General features: G+C 41.9%; 1 long non-coding RNA gene across 1 annotated transcript; it reads right to left on the bottom strand.

Annotated features, from left to right (window-relative positions):
* Window positions 1-17,840: 17,840 nt before the first annotated feature.
* LOC121537118 lies at window positions 17,841-18,507 on the bottom strand. The gene is made up of 3 exons (XR_005994982.1): window positions 18,424-18,507; window positions 18,043-18,149; window positions 17,841-17,903 (listed from the first exon to the last, which is right to left on the bottom strand). It is a non-coding gene; the product is annotated as an uncharacterized LOC121537118 (long non-coding RNA).
* Window positions 18,508-21,650: the final 3,143 nt, after the last annotated feature.

Below are 21,650 nucleotides of genomic sequence, written 5' to 3'. Positions count from 1 at the left end.
GTTCCACTGTCCCATAAATACATATTAACATATTTTGTTGTTGTTGTTTTCTTTCTCCTGAGGAAGCCACAGGTCATACCAATGGCTCCAACTGTGGCCACAATGGTGAGAGAGAAGATGACGTAGAGAGCCACCTCAGCATTGCCAGGTGAGATCTCCATACCCAGGAAGCCCACTCTCTGGACTGGCATGGGAGGAGCAGGAGGAGGAAGGGTGGTAGGTGCACTTATTCCTAAGGAAACAGAATGACAAGACACAGAGTTTGGAAATAGGCATGTATCACATTTTTTCATTGTATAATAATTAAATCTGAATCAAGAACAGATGCCTTCTCATGGATAGACGTTTTGACATAAATCCCACTTATTGGGGCTTTTCGTGCATTTCAGTACTGTTTAGAGGACAGAAAATATAGCAAAGTAAAGAGTATGTTCGTATAGATTCTCTGAAGAAAGTAAGGGTCAGGATTCAAACACTTGTGAGCCCCAGTGTGGGGTCAGGGAAGCTATTGCATTTTTTGATGGTGGCATAGCTAACAGCAGAGCTCTTGGGTACACGTGGAAAGTTGGGGTCAGAGCGGTTCACATAGAACAGGCCAAATCTTTCGGAATAGTCCGCATCCCACTCAAAATGGTCCCTTAGAGTCCAGGCTGTGTAGCTTTGAAGATCCACCCCATCCAGCAAATATGCTGAAAAGAGAGGAGAAAACATGGTGACGAAGGCTCTAATGTGACAGGGAAACATTTTTACATTTACATTTTAGTCATTTAGCAGACGCTCTTATCCAGAGCGACTTACAGTTAGTGTGTGCATACATTATTTTGTTATTTTTCATACTGGCCCCCCGTGGGAATCGAACCCAAACCCTGGCGTTGCAAACACCATGCTCTACTACCTGAGCTACATCCCTGCCGGCCATTCCCTCCCCTACCCTGGACAACGCTGGGCCAATTGTGCGCCGCCCCATGGGTCTCCCGGTCGCGGCCGGCTACGACAGAGCCTGGATTCGAACCAGGATCTCTAGTGGCACAGCTAGCACTGCGATGCAGTGCCTTAGACCACCGCGCCACACAAACTGGAAAAAATATAATTGACAGTTACACATAAAATACATATACAATTAAATTAGCAAAATGTACTTAAATCATATTATCAACTTGAAAACAACTAAAGAATATTGCCAATAAATGAAAAATTATGATGGCTAAACTTGAAATAGTACCTGTGTATCAGCAAAATGATAATTCATTGGACATTTCACTTCCATAGCTGATGAGAATAATGTGTGCTATGCCTTTAATGGCCTGGTTAAAATGGAAGTTTACCCCAAAACACTTCTGGGCCTTTTATAACACTAGCCTGTTTGTTTGTTAGCACCCCAGACAGTTTTTAGGGCCTGAGTAATTAGATGTAGGTAATAAACTGATTCTATCCCCGCCTTCCCCATAGAAACCCCATGCAACTTCAAAGTACATTATAAATACCTCCCAAACACACCACTCTGGCCTCCCATGACCGCAATAGTCCTTGTAATTACTTTCTCGGCACAATTTTTCAGATAACTTATTTCAGTAGGCTCATTTTTACCAATATATTTTGTTATTTTTGTATTGAAATCCAGGAAGTGGATTAATGCGCGCTGCTAGTGGGGACCTAGGTTGGGACTTCCGAGGTGGGCGTGGTTGAAGGATGTAAAGAATAATTTTCTGTTCTCACTCACAGTATTTGTCAGATGGAGAACGAAAAGTAAATTGGAGACCTGCCTTATTTTCAGAATGGTACAGTTGTGCCAGCCTTACTGAGGCTGAGTTGTTCCATTTGCGGGCTGACCGAGAGAAAAAGAGCTAGAGAGAGACAGGACCGAGCAGATGAGGAGGAAACTCAGGCTCTTCCCAGAATGCATGGTGACTGGTGGTGCAGTTGCGGGAGATGCCTATTGGCTAATTACTCACAGGATATTTCTATTACTCTCTAATATGAAAATAAATAGCCTACCTAATGACAGCCATCCAACTGTATTTTAGAGTATCCTGCCTACACCCAATAATGTAACTGCCTACTCTAGTCCCCTTCTAGTTTGTCTGACAATGTGACATGCTGGGTAGGTAAACGGTTTCTAGAACGAGTGGAAGCACGCCATAGAATGTATGGAACGCGCACTTCACAATCTGGGTCTACATAAACAAGAATTTATATTACCGAACAGTGTAAGAAGGATAAAGTCAATAGTGGTAGTAGAGAAGAACATGTTGCTTGCAATTGCCAGTTTAGCTTTTATACCAATAATATCCTAACTAGCCTGTAAACCACACACAAGAGGAAGAAAAACAGCCTCACACTTGACCAGTAACACCCTTTGAACAATGAGTTGGCTATATAGTCTTCAAGTATACCAGAACAAGAGAGCTGTCAATAATATTGCGACAGGTAGCCTTTCGGTTAGAGTTGCTGCTTCGAATCTCCGAGCCGACAAAGTGAAAAATATGTCTACGAGCCCATGAGCAAGGCACTTAATTCCTGTTAGTCGCTCTGGATAAGAGCGTCTGCTAATTTACCTAAATGTAAATGTATTGTGCTGTCATCAATACGGCTTATAAATGAATATGCTTAATGATCCCTGAGCCTGTTATATTTTATGTTGTATAGGCCTAGGCCTCTTGATTGTTATACCTAACATTGTCATGTCTTTATTTTCTGTCTCTCCAGACAATACAGACTGGTCTCTTATCGGATCAGCCTGGAGTGGATGCTGAGGGGAGAACATCTAGGTTGAGGCCAGCAATAGGTACTCCCAGCCTCTGTGGTGGCAGCAATTACATCTAACTACCCTGACCCCAACAGCAGCTTCATTGGATTCCAGGAAGTTAAGGGGGCTCATAGCATCTTATACGAATAACATTTTCAAGAAATTACATTGTAGTTCACATTATTTTTAATAAACAATTTTATGTTATTATAAAACATAAAACAAGAATTGCACAGTTACTATGCCATTCACACTGTCACTCAGCATTAGCTAGACCAGGGATTTACAAACATGTTCCTGGAGAGTAACCGTCTTGTAGGTTTTCACTACAACAGGTGAGCTTGATTAGGGTTGGGTTGGATTGAAAACCAATAGGACGGTAGCTCTCTAGGTACAAGGTTTGAGAACCGTGGGTTTATGCATACTGAACAAAAATATAAACGCAACATGTAAAGTGTTGGTCCCGTGTTTCATGAGCTGAAATAAAAGATCACAGAAATTGTCCATATGCACAAAAAGCGTATTTCTCTCAAATGCATGATCATTACACAGGTACACCAATAAAATGCCATTCTAAAATGTGCTGTTTTGTCACATAACACAATGCGACAGATGTGTCAAGTTTTGAGGGAGTGTGCAATTGGCATGCTGACTGCAGGAATGTCCACCAGAGAATTTAATGTTAATTTCTCTACCATAAGCCGCCTCCAACGTCGTTTTAGAGAATTTGGCAGTACTTCCAACCGGCCTCTCAACCGCAGACCACATGTAACCATGCCAGCCCAGGACCTCCACATCCAGCTTCTTCACCTGCGAGATCGTCTGATGCGCAGGGGGGGGGGGGACCTCTTGCTTTCTCATCCAATGTGTTTTGAGAAGGAGATGAGGAGAGAGGACGCTAGGAGTATGCAATTCAGATCTTCCCACAGAATCCTACTCATTACTCCATGTTCTGGCTCAGGCCTGGGAGGCAGCCCGGTTCCAAAACTTCACCCAGTGCAAAACACTCTTACCAGGGCGCCCGGGCCAGATTAAGGGTGCGTTCGTAAATTCACTCTGATTTCAGAGCACTCTCGTCTGAGTGTGCCAGAGCGCAGAATAACTGATGAATTTACAAACGCTCAACACCCGTTGAATATGGCCTGTGTCAGTAAACATCGGCAAAAAAGCATATTTAAATTGTTGCCAGCAGCACAATTACAGTCACCAACGTTCTGGATAACATGAAAACAGCCTAACCAGCTCTGCTATTGCGAGTAAAATGGTCAGAGTGAGGTGTTCTCTCATTTGTGTCTGGAAGTAGCTAGCAAGCTAGCCTACGTTAGCCAGTTAGCTTGGGTGCTTGACTGCTGTTGTGAGGTCAGAACGCTCGGATCAACCATACTCCTTGGCCAGAGCGTCCATTGTGCGCTCTGAACGCTCCGAGAGCAAAACGCTCTGAATTTACGAACGGACAATCTGACAACGCTCTGAATTTACTAACGGCCAGAACACACTCTGAGCGCATTAAGGCACTTCAGAGTGAATTTAAAAACACACCCTTATTGAATCCCCTCATTTAATAGAATGGGTGTTCCCATTCAAGACAATGATGGCATAATGGGTGGACTGTCGGCCATTGCGAGTGTACCCATAGGAGCAAAGCAGTAAGTAAAAGCATAAAGTAAAAGCAGGTGTACCCATCAATCTGTGCTGTGATTTGTTGAATCAACTCAACTGACAATACAAAAAATACATTCCATTGCATGAGCCACATCAGTTAACATCATTTGAAAGAATATTCTACATTACCATGGAAATTACTGCATCACGCACGGCTAGCGGTACCGATGTGCCAAGTCTGGAACCAACAGGACCCTGAACAGCTTCTACCCCCAAGCCATAAGACTGCTAAATAGTTAACCAAATAGCTACCCGGACTATCTGCATTGACCCTTTATGCACCAACTTTTTTGACTCATCACAAATGCTGCTGTTACTGTTTATTATCTGTCATTTTATTCCTAGTTATATGTAGATATCTACCTCAATTACCTCGTACCCCTGCACATCTACTCGGTACTTGTAACCCTTGTATATAGCCAAGTTATCATTACTCATTGTGTATTTATTATTACTTTTCTATTATTTCTCTATTTTCTCTCTCTCTCTGCATTGTTGGGAAGGGCCAGTAAGTAAGCATTTCACTGTTAGTCTCCACCTGTTGTTTACGAAGCATGTGACAAATAACATTTGATTTGATGACAACACCAGGCAGCCATTGAAAGTGTACCCATGAGTTGACCAGTCAAATTGCCAGGGTTAGAGGTTCAAAGCCCGTTCTATTAATTCTGATGTCTATGCCCATGAGTTTACCAGAATGAATACACCCCTGAGGTTGAGAATGGTGCTGTTCCAGGTGGTCTACATGGCAGTCACACTGCACTCAGCCAATGATTGCATGACATGTTATTGATGGCGTTCCACAACATCACACTGCCATCATTAGACTAGCTAAAGTTTGTTGCAAAGTTAGGCTGAAAAGTTTTGCCACCGGCTCCTCGTTGGTTGGTTTTTCAACCAGGGCGATGTTGGGAGGTAGGTCTGGTGTGTCAACTTTGGAGTCTGGGTCTTTGTATATGATCTGTTTATCTTCCCGCCGCTTGACAGGTTTGACGGGTTCTAAAGTTGAATGTCTTCTGTTCAGACACTCTTCTCTCTACCCAGTCCTTGGCCTGTTTGGAATACTCTACACGGTTTCTCGGATTTCCTGAAAGATGTGTAACAGAATAACAAAACAATTTTTTTATTAGTCGTAATTAGTCTTTCCTTGCATCCTCCTGATCATTTATTGGATGAGGCATGAGTGGAGGAACATTGGGTCCCCTCTTTGAAAAGGGTGTGAAAAGGATACAATGTTAGATGTGAGGAATTATGGTTCATTGTCCTATTCTCATGTCTGTTCCACCACCCTCTCCTTCTTCCATTCCCTCCCAGGCTGGTATAAACAGAAAGAGTGATTGGTGATGTTGGCTGGTATAAAACAGAGAGTCAGTTATTTCATGTCAATTCAGGGCATGAGCTGACATTCTAAATGTTTTTATTGAAATAATGTAAAGGTTGGGCTAGTTTGTTGTCATTACAACTCATGCACCAGCTAGGGCCAGAGGCATGTATTTATCTACTGTAGTTCGTGGTGTTTTTAGCTTAGCTACTACCGTAACGGTAACGTTATCCTGTCCTACTGATTATTTCGTTTTTTTAGCTTTGTGATGCAATTCCCTTTTTTATTATAACGTTACTGATAAGAAATAGTAAATTATTTTCTACTAGGCATCATTTTTCTGTAGTGCAATTTATTGCATACAATTATTTTCCCTAGTTAAAGGAGATATCCCTATTTTTCTCCCACGTTGTGGAAGCTTGGCGAATTACAACAACAGTTAGGCTAGTTTCAAACAACTCTCCGCCCTGCCCTCCCCCGCCCCCTTTCTCAACAAGCCTAGTCACTCCCCCTTTGCAGGCTCTCTTCCTATCATTCTAAAACGTGTGGATTTGTTTACAGAGGCATAGCTAGCCAGCCAGCCAGCCATTTCATACAGCTACAGCAGCAGTCTACTAGCTAACCACTGGACACACAGAATGTTGAGTGAGGAGGTGAAATAAAACGTTACACTCCAAAAAGTATGTTATTAATAATATAATATAATATAATTATATTATTATATTATTATTGTAATACCATATGGCAACGTTGTACAATTTGTCAAGTTTCCGTGATGTGTTCTGTCGGTTCCCTTGCTAGCCTTGCTAATGTTTGCTAAAACGTTAAACTCCAAAAAGTATTTGTAGGGTAATACCATATGGCAACGTTGTACAATTTGTCAAGTTTCCATGGTGTTCTGTGGGTTCCCTTGCTAGCCTTGCTAACGTTTGCTAAACCAAAGCTAGTTTGACACTATAGCTAGCTGCAGTATTTTCAACCCTTTTAAATTGTTTTGTAATAGCCAATGTATGTAAGAAAGTATTTCACATAGCAGGACATCTAACATCTAGCTAAATTCATTCATTGTATACGCAGGTTGCGTTGGACAATGTTGATCGCAGTCCAACTAGCAGGGCAAGAGGCAGGGCTAGAGGGAGAGCCAGGGGTAGAGGACAGACAGGCAGAGGCAGGGCTAGAGGGAGAGCCAGGGGAAGAGGACAGACAGGCAGAGGCAGGGTTAGAAGGAGAGCCAGGGGCAGAAGACAGGCAGAGGCAGGGGTAGATGGAGAGCCAGTGGCAGAGGACAGACAGGCAGGCAGCAGAGAGACAGAAATGAGGATGAGGAGAGGATTTTTGCTCCCCGACGTGATATAATGGCTGCCACACAGGTTTGTATTATTATGTTGAAAATGCCTATAGATTGAACAAAAATAATGTATTTTTTCTTGAATAGTATGAACAGAATAATTGGTGGCTGAATACATTTTGGTTTTTGGTATTTCTCCACACATACTACTTTCAAAAGAAACATGATCTAGTTTGATCAATTTGCAATAGAAAGCAATGTTTGAATTGGCTTAATCGTAGACCTTGACCATACATATGAGAAATTTCAGCGAAAGTCAGGGTTGGTTTTTTATGTCCTAGAGATTTAGCGGCGGCGGAATGGTGCACCTGTGGCAACTGCAGGGAGATGGCTACAGAGAGAGAACGTGTTGCGGTCAGGGACCAGACCTCTGTGTAAGCCAGCTGCCACATTTCGCACATTACTGCCTAGACAATGGATATTTACGTTTGCACAGGTGGTATAGGGTTGACGTGTTGGCAGTGGCTGATGCAGCAGAGCCTGGAGATGACACCCGGGAGTACCAGCATGCTGCCTACACACAATTTGTGATGTGACAGCATGATGCCCTTGGTGCAGGAAACCGAGTTGTTCTCCCCAGTTGCTGTGTTTGGAGAATCAGGGACCCTTTCCCTCTTCCCCATTCACAGTATACTGGGTTCCACCCCAGGCGCTAGGATTCTCAAAGCGTGGCAGGATGACATACTAGTGTTATGCCCAAAGAATGTCAGTTGCCAGACACTTATTGGCATCATGTCACGTGCTGTGAACAGAACACAACCTCTCCCTCAGTTTGCATTCTCTACACACAAACACCTGCGAGGTGCATCTTCAGGACATCAAAAACCTTCTTACTGGGCACACCATGTCATATCAAAGATTCTGAAGGTTGTTCGTTTATTTCTCACCCAAAAGTGTCATCACGGCACTTTCTCCGGCACATCAAAGTTTAAATGGGAAAATTTCAGATTGTATTTATACATCTGAAAGTATGCTTGAATAAATCATAATTTTACATTTTTATGTAAAATTTACACATTTTAGACAACATTCATCTATATTGAAAATTGGTTACCATAGGCATAATCATACGGTTCAAATGTCACCCTAAAAACAACAGTTAATGCCAATGACTTGTGCCAGGTCTATGCAGGTAAATGATAACTTACTACAAGCCTTGCAATTCAAGGAGACATGGGATGTCCAGTGAAATAAGACAGTGAAATAAGACAGAGGCGTGAAATTATTAGGTTATGGTATCGAGAAGAAGAAGGTCTGCTTTTATTATTACTGAAACAGGATACAAGTGGAAAATATAAAGATCCAGTCCATTAAAAAAATTGGAGGCCCCTTACACTTCAGTGTAAAAAATTCTAGCAAAATGTATAGCGCATAGAATTAAAAAGGTATTGTCGGACATTATTCATTATAATCAGACAGGTTTTTTACATTGACGATACATTGAAGATAATATAAGGCAAGTACTAGAAACAATAGAACACTATGAAAAATCTGGGAAACCAGGCCTGCTATTCATAGCAGACTTTGAAAAGGCATTTGAGAAAGTACGACTGGGGTTTATATATAAATGCCTGGAGCATTTCCATTTTGGAGAATCTCATAAAATGGGTTAAAATCATGTATAGTAACCCTAGGTGTAAAATCGTAAATAATGGCTATTTCTTAGAAAGTTTTGAACTGTCGAGAGGAGTGAAACAAGGTTGTCCACTATCGGCATATCTATTTATTATCGCCATCGAAATGTTAGCTATTAAAATCAGATCCAACAATAATATCAAGGGATTAGAAATCCAGGGCTTAAAAACAAAGGTGCCATTGTACGCTGATGATTCATGATTTATTTTAAATCCACAACTTGAATCCCTCCACAGCCTCATAGAGTATCTAGATACATTTTCTAACCTCTCTGGATTACAACCAAATTATGATAAATGTACTATCGACGCCAGGACAGCGGAGTCACTCACCACCTTCCGGAGACACTTGAAACCCCACCTCTTTAAGGAATACCTGGGATAGGATAAAAGTAATCCTTCTACCCTCCCCCTACCCCCCCCCCAAAAAAAATATATATATTTTTTTTTGTTGATATATTGTAAAGTGGTTGTCCCACTGGCTATCATAAGGTGAATGCACCAATTTGTAAGTCGCTCTCGATAAGAGCGTCTGCTAAATGACGAAAATGAAAATGTAATGTAAATGTATATTACGTATTGGATCAATAAAAAATACAATTTTTACATTACCATGTAGTTTACCAATAAAATGGTCTGATGGTGATGTGGATATACTCGGAATACATATCCCAAATGAAATACATTATATCACTCCAATACATTTTTATAGAAAGTTAGCAAAAATAGATAAGATCTTGCTACCACAGAAAAGTAAATACCTGTCAATTTGTGGAAAAATCACCCTGATTAACTCTTTAGTATTATCCCAGCTTACCTATTTGCTTATGGTCTTGCCTACGCCTAGCGAACAGTTTTTTAAATTATATGAGAAAAAAAGATTCCATTTTATTTGGAACGGCAAGCCAGACAAAATTATATGGGCCTATTTATATAATGAATATGAATTCGGAGGACAGAAATGATTAAATATTAAAGCATTAGACCTATCACTAAAAGCTTCAGTCATACAAAGTTATACTTAAATCCGAACTGGTTCTCTAGCAAATTAGTAAGATTGTCTCACCCAATGTTCAAGAATGGCCTTTTTCCCTTTATTCAGATTACAACCTTTCACTTTCAGTTATTTGAAAAGAAAATCATCTCCCAAATATCACTATTTCTAAAACAAGCCATAAAAAGTTGGTTGCAATTTCAATTTAATCCTCCAGAAACAACAGAACAAATAATGCAACAACTATTATGGTTAAACTGAAATATACTAATAATAAAAAAAAAAACATAGTTTTTTTAATTTAAAAAAAATAAAGGTATAATCTTCGTAAATTATATCATAGGTAGGACTGGTGGAGTTGTCGCACATGCAGCTAACAAAAACATATGGAAATGTCTGCTCTACCCAAAATTACAACCAAATAATTGCAGCATTAGCTCAAAAATGGAAGAGGAAAGTGGAAGGGTGAAAAAGTAAGGAACTTGTCTGTCATAATTGGTTAAAGAAAATTGTGATAAATAAAAAAGTATACCAGTTTAATTTAAAGACCAAAGGATTGACAGCCGTCCCATATAGATTGCAAAATAGTTGGGAAGAGATTTTTGACGTACCAATTCCATAGCATAGTGTTTGTGAACTGATATGCAAAACGACACCGGATTCAAAATATATAATTTTACAATTTAAATTATTATATAAAATTCTTGCTACCAATAGAATGTTATTTATATGGGGGATACAATCTTCCCAGCTCTGCAGATGTTGCTGCGAAGAGACAGAATCATTAGATCATTTGTTTTGGTACTGTCCATTTGTAGCTTGTTTTTGGATACAGGTCCAGGAATGGCTAAAGGATTGCAATATTTACCTGGAGCTAACCCTGCAGATAGCACTACTGGTTGATCTAAAAAGTTATAGTCAATCGATGAACAATATAATAATACTTTATAGCAACAAAAAATTATTTTCAATTTACAATCTGTAGAAACAATAAGAATAGAAGGGTTTGAAAAAAAGACTTGTAGACCTCCACAAGTCTGTTTCATCCTTGTGAGCAATTTCTAAATGCCTGAAGGTACCACGTTCATCTGTACAAACAACAGTACGCAAGTATAAACACCATGGGACCACACAGCCGTCATACCGCTCAGGAAGGAGACGCGTTCTGTCTCCTAGAGATGAACGTACTTTGGTGAGAAAAGTGCAAATCAATCACAGAACAACAGCAAAGGACCTTGTGAAGATGCTGGAGGAAACAGGTACAAAATTATCTATATCCACAGTAAAACGAGTCCTCTATCGGCATAACCTGAAAGGTCGCTCAGCAAGGAAGAAGCCGCTGCTCCAAAACCGCCATAAAAAAGCAAGACTACGGTTTGCAACTGCACATGGGGACAAAGATCGTACTTTTCGGAGAAATGTCCTCTGGTCTGATGAAACAAAAATAGAACTGTTTGGCCATAGTGACCATCGTTATGTTTGGAGGAAAAGGGGGGTGCTTGCAAGCCGAAGAACACCATCCCAACCGTGAAGCACGGGGGTGGCAGCATCATGCCTTAGGGGTGCTTTGCTGCAGGAGGGAATGGTGCACTTCACAAAATAGATGGCATCATGAGGAAGGAAAATGATGTGGATATATTGAAGCAACATCTCAAGACATCAGTCAGGAAGTTAAAGCTTGGTCGCAAATGGGTCTTCCAAATGGACAATGACCCCAAGCATACTTCCAAAGTTGTGGCAAAATGGCTTAAGGACAAGGTATTGGAGTGGCCATCACAAAGCCCTGACCTCAATCCTATAGAACATTTGTGGGCAGAACTGAAAAAGCGTGTGCGAGCAGGGAGGCCTACAAACCTGACTCAGTTACACCAGCTCTGTCAGGAGGGATGGGCCAAAATTCACCCAACTTATTGTGGGAAGCTTGTGGAAGGCTACCCGAAACGTTTGACCCAAGTTAAACAATTTAAAAGGCAATGCTACCAAATACTAATTGAGTGTATGTAAACTTCTGACCCACTGGGAATGTGATGAAATAAATAAAAGCTTAAATAAATCATTCTCTCTACTATTATTCTGACATTTCACTTTCTTAAAATAAAGTGGTGATCCTAACTGACCTAAAACAGGGAATTTTTACTAGGATTAAATGTCAGGAATTGTGAAAAACTGAGTTTAAATGTATTTGGCTAAGGTGTATGTAAACTTCTGACTTCAACTGTACGGATGTATATGTATTTATGTGTATATGAATGTATATGTATATATACACTGCTCAAAAATATAAAGGGAACACTAAAATAACACATCCTAGATCTGAATGAATGAAATAATCTTATTAAATACTTTTTTCTTTACATAGTTGAATGTGCTGACAACAAAATCACACAAAAATTATCAATGGAAATCAAATTGATCAACCCATGGAGGTCTGGATTTGGAGTCACACTCAAAATTAAAGTGGAAAACCACACTACAGGCTGATCCAACTTTGATGTAATGTCCTTAAAACAAGTCAAAACTAGGCTCAGTAGTGTGTGTGGCCTCCACGTGCCTGTATGACCTCCCTACAACGCCTGGGCATGCTCCTGATGAGGTGGCGGATGGTCTCCTGAGGGAGCTCCTCCCAGACTTGGACTAAAGCATCCGCCAACTCCTGGACAGTCTGTGGTGCAACGTGGCGTTGGTGGATGGAGTGAGACATGATGTCCCAGATGTGCTCAATTGGATTCAGGTCTGGGGAACGGGCGGTCCATAGCATCAATGCCTTCCTCTTGCAGGAACTGCTGACACACTCCAGCCACGAGGTCTAGCATTGTCTTGCGTTAGGAGGAACCCAGGGCCAACCGCACCAGCATATGGTCTCACAAGGGGTCTGAGGATCTCATCTCGGTACCTAATGGCAGTCAGGCTACCTCTGGCGAGCACATGGAGGGCTGTGCGGCCCCCCAAAGAAATGCCACCCCACACCATGACTGAGCCACCGCCAAACCGGTCATGCTGGAGGATGTTGCGGGCAGCAGAACGTTCTCTACGGCGTCTCCAGACTCTGTCACGTCTGTCACATGTGCTCAGTGTGAACCTTCTTTCATCTGTGAAGAGCACAGGGCGCCAGTGGCGAATTTGCCAAGCTTGGTGTTCTCTGGCAAATGCCAAACGTCCTGCACGGTGTTGGGCTGTAAGCACAACCCCCACCTGTGGACGTCGGGCCCTCATACCACCCTCATGGAGTATGTTTCTGACTGTTTGAGCAGACACATGCACATTTGTGGCCTGCTGGGGGTCATTTCGCAGGGCTCTGGCAGTGCTCCTCCTGCTCCTCCTTGCACAAAGGCGGAGGTAGTGGTCCTGCTGCTGGGTTGTTGCCCTCCTACGGCCTCCTCCACGTCTCCTGATGTACTGGCCTGTCTCCTGGTGGCGCCTCCATGCTCTGGACACTACGCTGACAGACACAGCAAACCTTCTTGCCACAGCTCGCATTGATGTGCCATCCTGGATGAGCTGCACTACCTGAGCCACTTGTGTGGGTTGTAGACTCCGTCTCATGCTACCACTAGAGTGAAAGCACCGCCAGCATTCAAAAGTGACCAAAACATCAGCCAGGAAGCATAGGAACTGAGAAGTGGTCTGTGGTCACCACCTGCAGAACCAGTCCTTTATTGGGGGTGTCTTGCTAATTGTCTATAATTTCCACCTGTTGTCTATTCCATTTGCACAACAGCATGTGAAATGTATTGTCAATCAGTGTTGCTTCCTAAGTGGACAGTTTGATTTCACAGAAGTGTGATTGACTTGGAGTTACATTGTGTTGTTTAAGTGTTCCCTTTATTTTTTTGAGCAGTGTATATTAACATTTTTTTTTTTTGTCATTTTAGCAGACGCTCTTATCCAGAGCGACTTACAGTTAGTGCATACATTATTTAATTTTTCATACTGCCCAACCCCGTGAGAATTGAACCCACAACCATGGCGTTGCAAACGCCATGCTCTACCAACTGAGCATCATCCCTGCTGGCCATTCCCTCCCCTACCCTGGACGACGCAGGGCCAATTATGCGTGCCCCATGGGTCTCCCGGTCGCGGGCGGCTACGACAGAGCCTGGATTCGAACCAGGATCTCTAGTGGCACAGCTAGCACTGCGATGCAGTGCCTTAGACCACTGCCCCACTCAGGAGGCGAGAGAGAAAAAAACAAATGTGGGATTGGAAGTGGAATGTGACAATTACATTGATGGAAGTTACAATCTATCTGCAATATTAAAGCTTATCTACCCCCTAAAAAAAATAACAAAAAATTATTGGTGGATCAACGGATCTAGCTTTGTAAAGACCTCTATAAATGTAATCTGAACTAACTGTTTAAAGGCCCACTGTCGTCACATGATCACCCCATTCAAATGACATCTTGTGTACACCACCTATCACAATCTAAATCAAAATAAGGTTCAGGTGTGCAGCAAGGGGTTTGGGGAGGGGGATGGTCTGCTCTGTGTGTTTCAATAGGCTAGAATCACGTTATCACTCTTATTTTGTCTTCTAAACCAATGATTTGTTTGCAAGTTGGGACGTGTGATGTCACTTTTTGAGAAGAGCCTTTTAGGAGGAGCTGCTTGCCAAATTGAATGGGGTGATCATGTGATGACGGTGGGCCTTTAATGAAGTAATGTACTCTCAAAAGTAAGGCCATGTTTACAGAGCAAAGTAAACCTAAGAAAATGTTCTGACACTGTAGGCCCTCTTCACAGCCTAAGGATATCTACATCAATCCTAATTTCATCCCATTCCTTCACTATGCCAGCCAGCCATGGAGTTTAAGCTCTCCATGTGTCCTGTCATCAGTCTCTGTGTGTGGCCTGGTACATGGAGAAAGTGCTGCATCAGTTTTGGGGGTTGGGACTGGGAGGCAGGCAGGGAGGTATCCCCCTAGTCGCTTGATAGTGGAGGCTTCACAGGGGTCTTTAGAGAGGTCCAGCAGCAGGGGTCTTGGTCCATCAGGGCCTTCACTGTCAATCTTGAGATGTATTTCAACAGATAAGTCAGCAAAAATATAATTGTTACTATGAGGGGCAAAGAATTCTGTAGTGCAAAAACTAAATGAAACCACTTCTTTCAAATTCTGTCATTGTATGTGGGTCGTTACCTGGGTTTCACACAGGGTTGCTGAGCTGGAGGAAGTTTCTGGAGCTCCTGCATGGTCTCGAGGTTCACCCAACCCTAGGGGGGAGGGAAAGAATGAGGAATGTGGAGGTTAAGTGTACCGATAACGTGAACTTATAAATTAATTAATATAATATTAATTGACTGCATAGGAATCATCTCCTACAGGCTTTGCTATAACTCACTCTGAGGTCTGATGCAATTCTACCTGATATTCCTGCCTTCAGTGTTTTACTTACCTAGGCCTCTTCTCACTTGTGATTGCACAAGTTCCTCGGTTGTTGGTGGAGGAATAGGGGGTAGGGTCTTCGGGCCTTAGGGTTCTTCTCCTTGGCATCCGGCCATCAGATTCTAATCGCTTTATCAAAAGTTGCATTGACGGTCCGGAATGTATCCATTTGTCTTCTTAGTCTTTAGTGAGTAGACACCAATGTTTAGATTTTTTTAAATACAGTCTTCTGTAGCTATAAACCAACATAATTTGAGAGTATGCTTTGTGTTATAAACTATTTAAAATGTACTTTCAAGGACACTTAGTAGGCTCACCGATCTTGCAATTGGAGTACAACTGAACAAATAAGGTTTTGCTTCACCTCCCTCAATGGTTTAGAGAATGGAGATTGGCTGGTTTTCATTACAGTGCAAATACACTTAGAAGTTTCTGTTTATATTCAATGACTACATTTCTTGCATCCCACGTCCTTGCCTACTTCTCAATCGTATGGTAGAAGACGGTCCAGGGTCACTCCCCTCGGACCCTCTTCTCCAATAGGTTTTGAGAAGGAGGCAAGGAGAGAGGATGTAAGCAATTCAGGAAATATGAATTTAGAAAGACCCTGTGTTTGGCCAATGTGTGAGTGCGAACAGGTGCGTGGGGCAGACTTGAAAAGTTATGTTGTTCAAAGCTTCCTTCTCTAACCTATTGACTTCAAATAGAGTGGGGACTTACATATTGGTGCCAAATGAACACAGACAAGTCATAATGAATTTGTCATGAAATCAACTAAATTGTAATCCTCCTTTGGCTGTGTGCATGTCAAACATAACCCTGATGCAGGGTTTGCCAACCCTCTCCTCTGTGACCAATAGACCAATATTTGTATACATTTTCTGGTGGTCCCCGAGGACAGTGCTGCAGTAATGCATAATGGACCATTATCTGTAACAAATTAGAGGGAAGGATTCTTGAGAAAATATGTAACCAACCTGAAGTTCAGATATTTTTGAAGAGCCTTCAGCCACCTTGTGTTGAGGACAATGTCTGTGAGAGCTTGATGTGCTGGAGAGCCCTTTGTGATCCATTCCTTGGTGTGGTTGTCCCCCAGGCGGTCATGTTCACAATGTCCCAGTGTCCATGTGTGTTCATTCACCACATGGTGAATAACACCTCTCCGCAGGTCCTGAAACATACAATCGCAATGCATTGATTTTTAAATAATCTGTGTCATTCCCCACTTTGCCTATTGCAGATATGATTTCAGCCACTCAGGGACAAGTGCTAGCTCACAGCTAAGCACAAAACAGTAAGTACATAATCGCTCAAACATAACACATAAATGAGAGTAATAAATAAGACAAGATAAATATTACTTACAATAAACTCCTCGTATATGTTCGCCCTTTATAGCACCACCAAAAGTGGTTGACAACCTCCTTCGTCACAGGATGAATTCTGCCTGGCCTTTAATCTGTTATGTCTAGATGTGATAACAATTCCAACACTGGAGCAACATCTTCACATCATAAAAGTTAAAAAATATATACTGTGATACCTATCATTATATACTCACTGCATGGATTTTCTTGCCCCGGTTCTTGGCTCCATGCCACATATTGAGAGAGTGCTGTATTCCGCTGTCTTTATATTTTCCTTTCACTGGGTGTGAAAAAATATGATATATATTTCTAAAACGATTCAATCTTGCAAAATAATAATTTTAGATGTGCATGTTCATAACTGAACTTACTCATGAGAGCAGGTATTTTCTTTTAGCGGGATCTCCATAATCAGCTGATCCATGGTCCTAATGAACGCCTCTTTCTCCATGATGACCGAGTTTCTCTGGGTCTCCCTCTTGTCAATGTTCACTATGGAGATGATGTCTATGGAATCATTCTCCAATATAGTCTAGGTGCAATACTGTGAACAGTAGCCTGGCGAGTCCATGCGGCCATCAGCTGAAATTGAGAGACATTGAAGTAAGAAATAAAAAAGCAGGACATCCGTGTTAAATACTTGTGGTGTACACTTTCTTTGGTTCGCAGACGGTCAATGATCACAGCCCTATTCTCCATCCAGAACAATTTTATTGAGTCAACACAGTACGAGTCTTGAATATTGAAAAAAGTGCCACTGGAAACCATCCCCATGTTCATGAATTAGAAAAGGAGGCCAATTTTTTCCTCACAAATCACTTGATGTGGGTCAGATGTGTCTGTGGATGGAGGTGCGTCTGTGGATGGAGGTGTGTCTGTGGCAGAAGAGTCTTCTAAAAGGTTGGAGTCATGCACTGTCTCTTCCACACTGATGACCGGTAGTCTACCAATGCACAGCTGTGGATGGAGAAATCCACCCGTTCTGTTTCAACACAGAAAATAATGTTGATAAACATTTTCGAAAAATTGTAAAGATGTAGCATAAGATGCACATACATTTTTTTTATACATTGCTAAAGGCATGGAATGATAAACCGCACACAAAATGAAGGAATGTATTCTTCGTCCGAGCTGCTGTCCCCAGAATCTTCAAACTCGTCAGACTCCTCTTCATCAGAATCTTCATTCACCTGTGATTCCTTTGAGGGAATCCAGGTCTCATCAGCACTACTCTCGTCAGCACCAATTTCATCATCCCAATCGATGCTATAACAAATAAGACAGAATAATAATATAATGGTAAATTGTAAATACAAAAAACTAAAGTAAGCACACTAGCACATCACAAATACTAAGAACAATCTTACACTTACACACTATTCATTAGGTCATTGACCTAATCTTCATTTACTTCTGTGGTCTCTCCGGAGATGCTCATATTCATCAGGCTAAATAGAAGTGATAGAACATAACAAAAAAAGTAAATTTACTGACTAAGATCTGTACAACATTGGCAATACACATGTAGGGTGATAATGTCTGGGAATAGTTCACGGGAAAAAAAACTTTAGTGTAGCCTGTTTTCACCTTCTGTTGCCTCCATGGTGCTCCCATCTAGCTCAACCACTCCAGGCTCCTCCATGGTGCTCCCATCTAGCTCAACCACTCCAGGCTCCTCCAGAAACTCATCCCTCCTTTAGAAAAAGACAGTTGGTTATACTCCAAGCATATAGTATCTTCATTACTGGCAAAAATGTTGAATACTAGAGAGAGAGACATGACAGTACCATAGAGATACACTCCCACATAGGCTACTCAAAGAAGCCAGGCACAAAGAGAGGGACATAAAAACACAGAAACCAACCATAAAGGATGCACACACATCTCACTATCCAATAGCCATCATTGAAAGGAATAGGAAAAAGGTATCTATCTATTATCCTATTAAAATTAAGCATGTGTTCTCACCTATCTGACAGTGTGGTGCTGGATGCCATTCCAATGCTTGATAAAGCAGGCAGAGGTTTCTTGGAGTGGATTGTGGTGGGGCATTTTCATAACTAGAAGTTGATTAATTACATTTAATTATTCACGCATGTCTCATTATTATATCACATATCTAGCTAGCTAGCTTGCTAATGTATGTCACAAACCTAGCTAGTGAGCTTGCTTGTCAACTCTCTACCAAGCTACATAATGTTAGCTAGCTAGCTAACATTGTTTCAGTAATGTTCTGTAATAACGTTAGTCACTTGGAAGTCTCAAAAAGGCGAGGCAACTATACTGCCGAGCACCATTACAGCTGCTAACGTTACAGCCGAGCGCCATTACAGTTCTATCACTCTCAAACAGAGAAATGCACATGAAACGTTATCTAGCCGCCAACAGCTTCTACCCCCAAGCCATAAGACTCCTGAACAGCTAATCATGGCTACCCTGACTATTTGCACTGCCCCCCCCCCCACCCCATCCTTTTTACGCTGCTGCTACTCTGTTAATTATTTATGCATAGTCACTTTAACTCTACCCACATGTACATATTACTTCAACTATCTCAACTAGCCGGTGCCCCCGCACATTGACTCTGCACCGGTACCCCCCTGTATATATAGCCTCCCTACTGTTATTTTATTTTACTTCTGCTCTTTTTTTCTCAACACTTTTTTTTGTTGTTGTTTTATTTTTACTTTTTTTGTTAAAAATAAATGCACTGTTGGTTAAGGGCTGTAAGTAACCATTTCACTGTAATGTCTGCACCTGTTGTATTCGGCGCATGTGACCAATAAAATTTGATTTGATGCAAAATGTAGGTAGGTTCTAAATGATCATGACTCTCAAAAACACATGCTTATGTCAGTATCCTGACTGGTTTTACATTCCATTCACAAACATCACAGATAACATTAGCTAGCTAGCTACTGTAGATGGTGCAACGTCTTGGTAATGTTACCTGTCAAGCAGAAAACAGGCCATCTCTGCATCAGACTTCAGCCCTTTTAGGGCCATAACTTCTCTCCAGCGATTAAAATTGTTACCTATATTTACTCTGGGTTTTCCCAGAGCCTTATCATTTAGTCGCTGTGCTACACTTTTTTTGGCACCTGTATCCACAACCAGTGGGGCTGGGCGCTTGGCTAAGAAATTTGCCATTGTTGATTGCGCTCGGAAGAAGATGACCACGCCTCCAAGTGACACTGCTCAAAGAGGGAGGCTGCAGCCCTCCAATTCAAAAACAAGAGACGCACCGACTTTTGTTGACCAATGGGAAAACTGCAATTTTGTAAGGGCCCAAAGCATTTAAAAAATAATTATAATTGTGAAACACTATCATTCCACTATTACTGCAGATATATTATGGAGATTTTATGACATTATAATGCATAAACTCTACATAATGCTCCTTTAAGGTCCATGAGTAGGACACAGCCCTAGCCAGAGCCTTATACTGAACAAAAATATAAACGCAACATGCAACCATTTAATTGATTTTACTGAGTTACAGTTCCTATGAGAAACTCACCTCCTGTAGCTCAGTTGGTAGAGCATGGCCGTTGCAATGCCAGGGTTGTGGGTTCGATTCCCACGGGGGGCCAGTATGAAAAATGTATGCACTCACTAACTGTAAGTCGCTCTGGATAAGAGTGTCTGCTAAATTGACTAAAATGTAAAATGAAATCAGTCAATTGAAATAATTTCATTAGGCCCTAATCTATGGATTTCACATGACTGGGAATACAGATATGCATCTGTTGGTCACAGATACCTTAAAAAAAGATGGGCCTTACAATGGGCCTCAGGATCTTGTCATGGTATTTTTGTGCATTCAAACTGCCATCAGTAAAATGCAATTGTGTTCGTTGTCCGTAGCTTATGCCTGCCTATAGCATAACCCCACCGCCACCATGGGGCACTCTGTTCACAATGCTGACATCAGCAAACCGCTCACCCACACGATGCCATACACTTGGTCTGCGGTTGTGAGGCCGGTTGGACGTCCTGCCAAGTTCTCTAAAACGACGTTGGTAGAGAAATTAACATTACATTCTCTGGCAACAGCTCTGGTGGGCATTCCTGCAGTCAGCATGCCAATTGCACGCTCCCTCAAAACTTGAGACACAGGTGCACCTCTGTAATGATCATGCTGTTTAATCAGTGTCTTGATATGCCACACCTGTCTGGTGGATTAATTATCTTGGCAAATGATAAATGTTCATATTATGTCCTGTTAACATCCTGAATATGACACATATCAGTCATCTCTATGAATTCTAAAATGTAATCAAAGAAAATAGGCAATACATTTATTGCATTGATAATGTTTTTAAAACAACCTATATATATATATATGTTTATCTTTTCTTCTATTTGTTGGCCCTGTGTCCTCCACACACCCTTTAAATATTCAGCTCTTACCTTTGTAGCAGGACAATGCAGACTGACTGGGCTGGCTGGGGTCACATGTGGGCAAAAGTAGCCTAGGGTTGATGTGCCCAGCCGGTAATACACTCATGTCCCCTGTGGACCGGCTCGTACATAAAGCATCCTCCAGGCTGCAAAGGCATGGTGGTGGTGGAAAATTGTGTTTTAGTAAGACAGTACACATATTTTCCCGACAGCCCGCCATTAAAGCTAGTTAAGGAGGGAAGTTATGCCTTCGCAGCCTAATGGAGAATGCTTTATGTATGAGCCACTCCAAGGGGGACACAAGTGTATTACCGGCTGGGCACATCAATCCTAGACGATAGTGCAGATCTAGCACCCACTATCAGCTGCCTAGGCTAGGGCAAAAGGTGTTCCCAGGACATGGGCACTTTAAAGTGAGTTACCCAGGTACTGGAAGTAGTCTCTGGAGCCCAAGGGAAGGGGAACGGGATGACTGCTAGGTGATTGGTCAGGGGTCCTGCAAGAAGCATGAAGACTTGTTGGTCATCTTCCTCTGGACATTGGCAGCCATAGAGACACAGCAGGTACAGAGAGAGAATCCTCCCTAGGGCTCTCATCTTGGTTATAGTGGAAGTCCACACAGTGCTAGCATTTTATAATGGTGTTGTTTACTAACTTGAACTCTGACACACAACACGGACCGCTACATAATCATTACATGTAGCAGTCCTCCACTGATGCAATGGTTTATGGTGCTTGTAATGATGGTTACAACCTTGAGTCTCTCTGATAGTCATAGGGATCACACAGAA

The sequence above is a fragment of the Coregonus clupeaformis genome, chromosome 23 (assembly GCF_020615455.1).
Source record: "Coregonus clupeaformis isolate EN_2021a chromosome 23, ASM2061545v1, whole genome shotgun sequence".
Classification (NCBI taxonomy): domain Eukaryota; kingdom Metazoa; phylum Chordata; class Actinopteri; order Salmoniformes; family Salmonidae; genus Coregonus; species Coregonus clupeaformis.
This window is presented reverse-complemented; position numbering and strand designations above follow the sequence as displayed.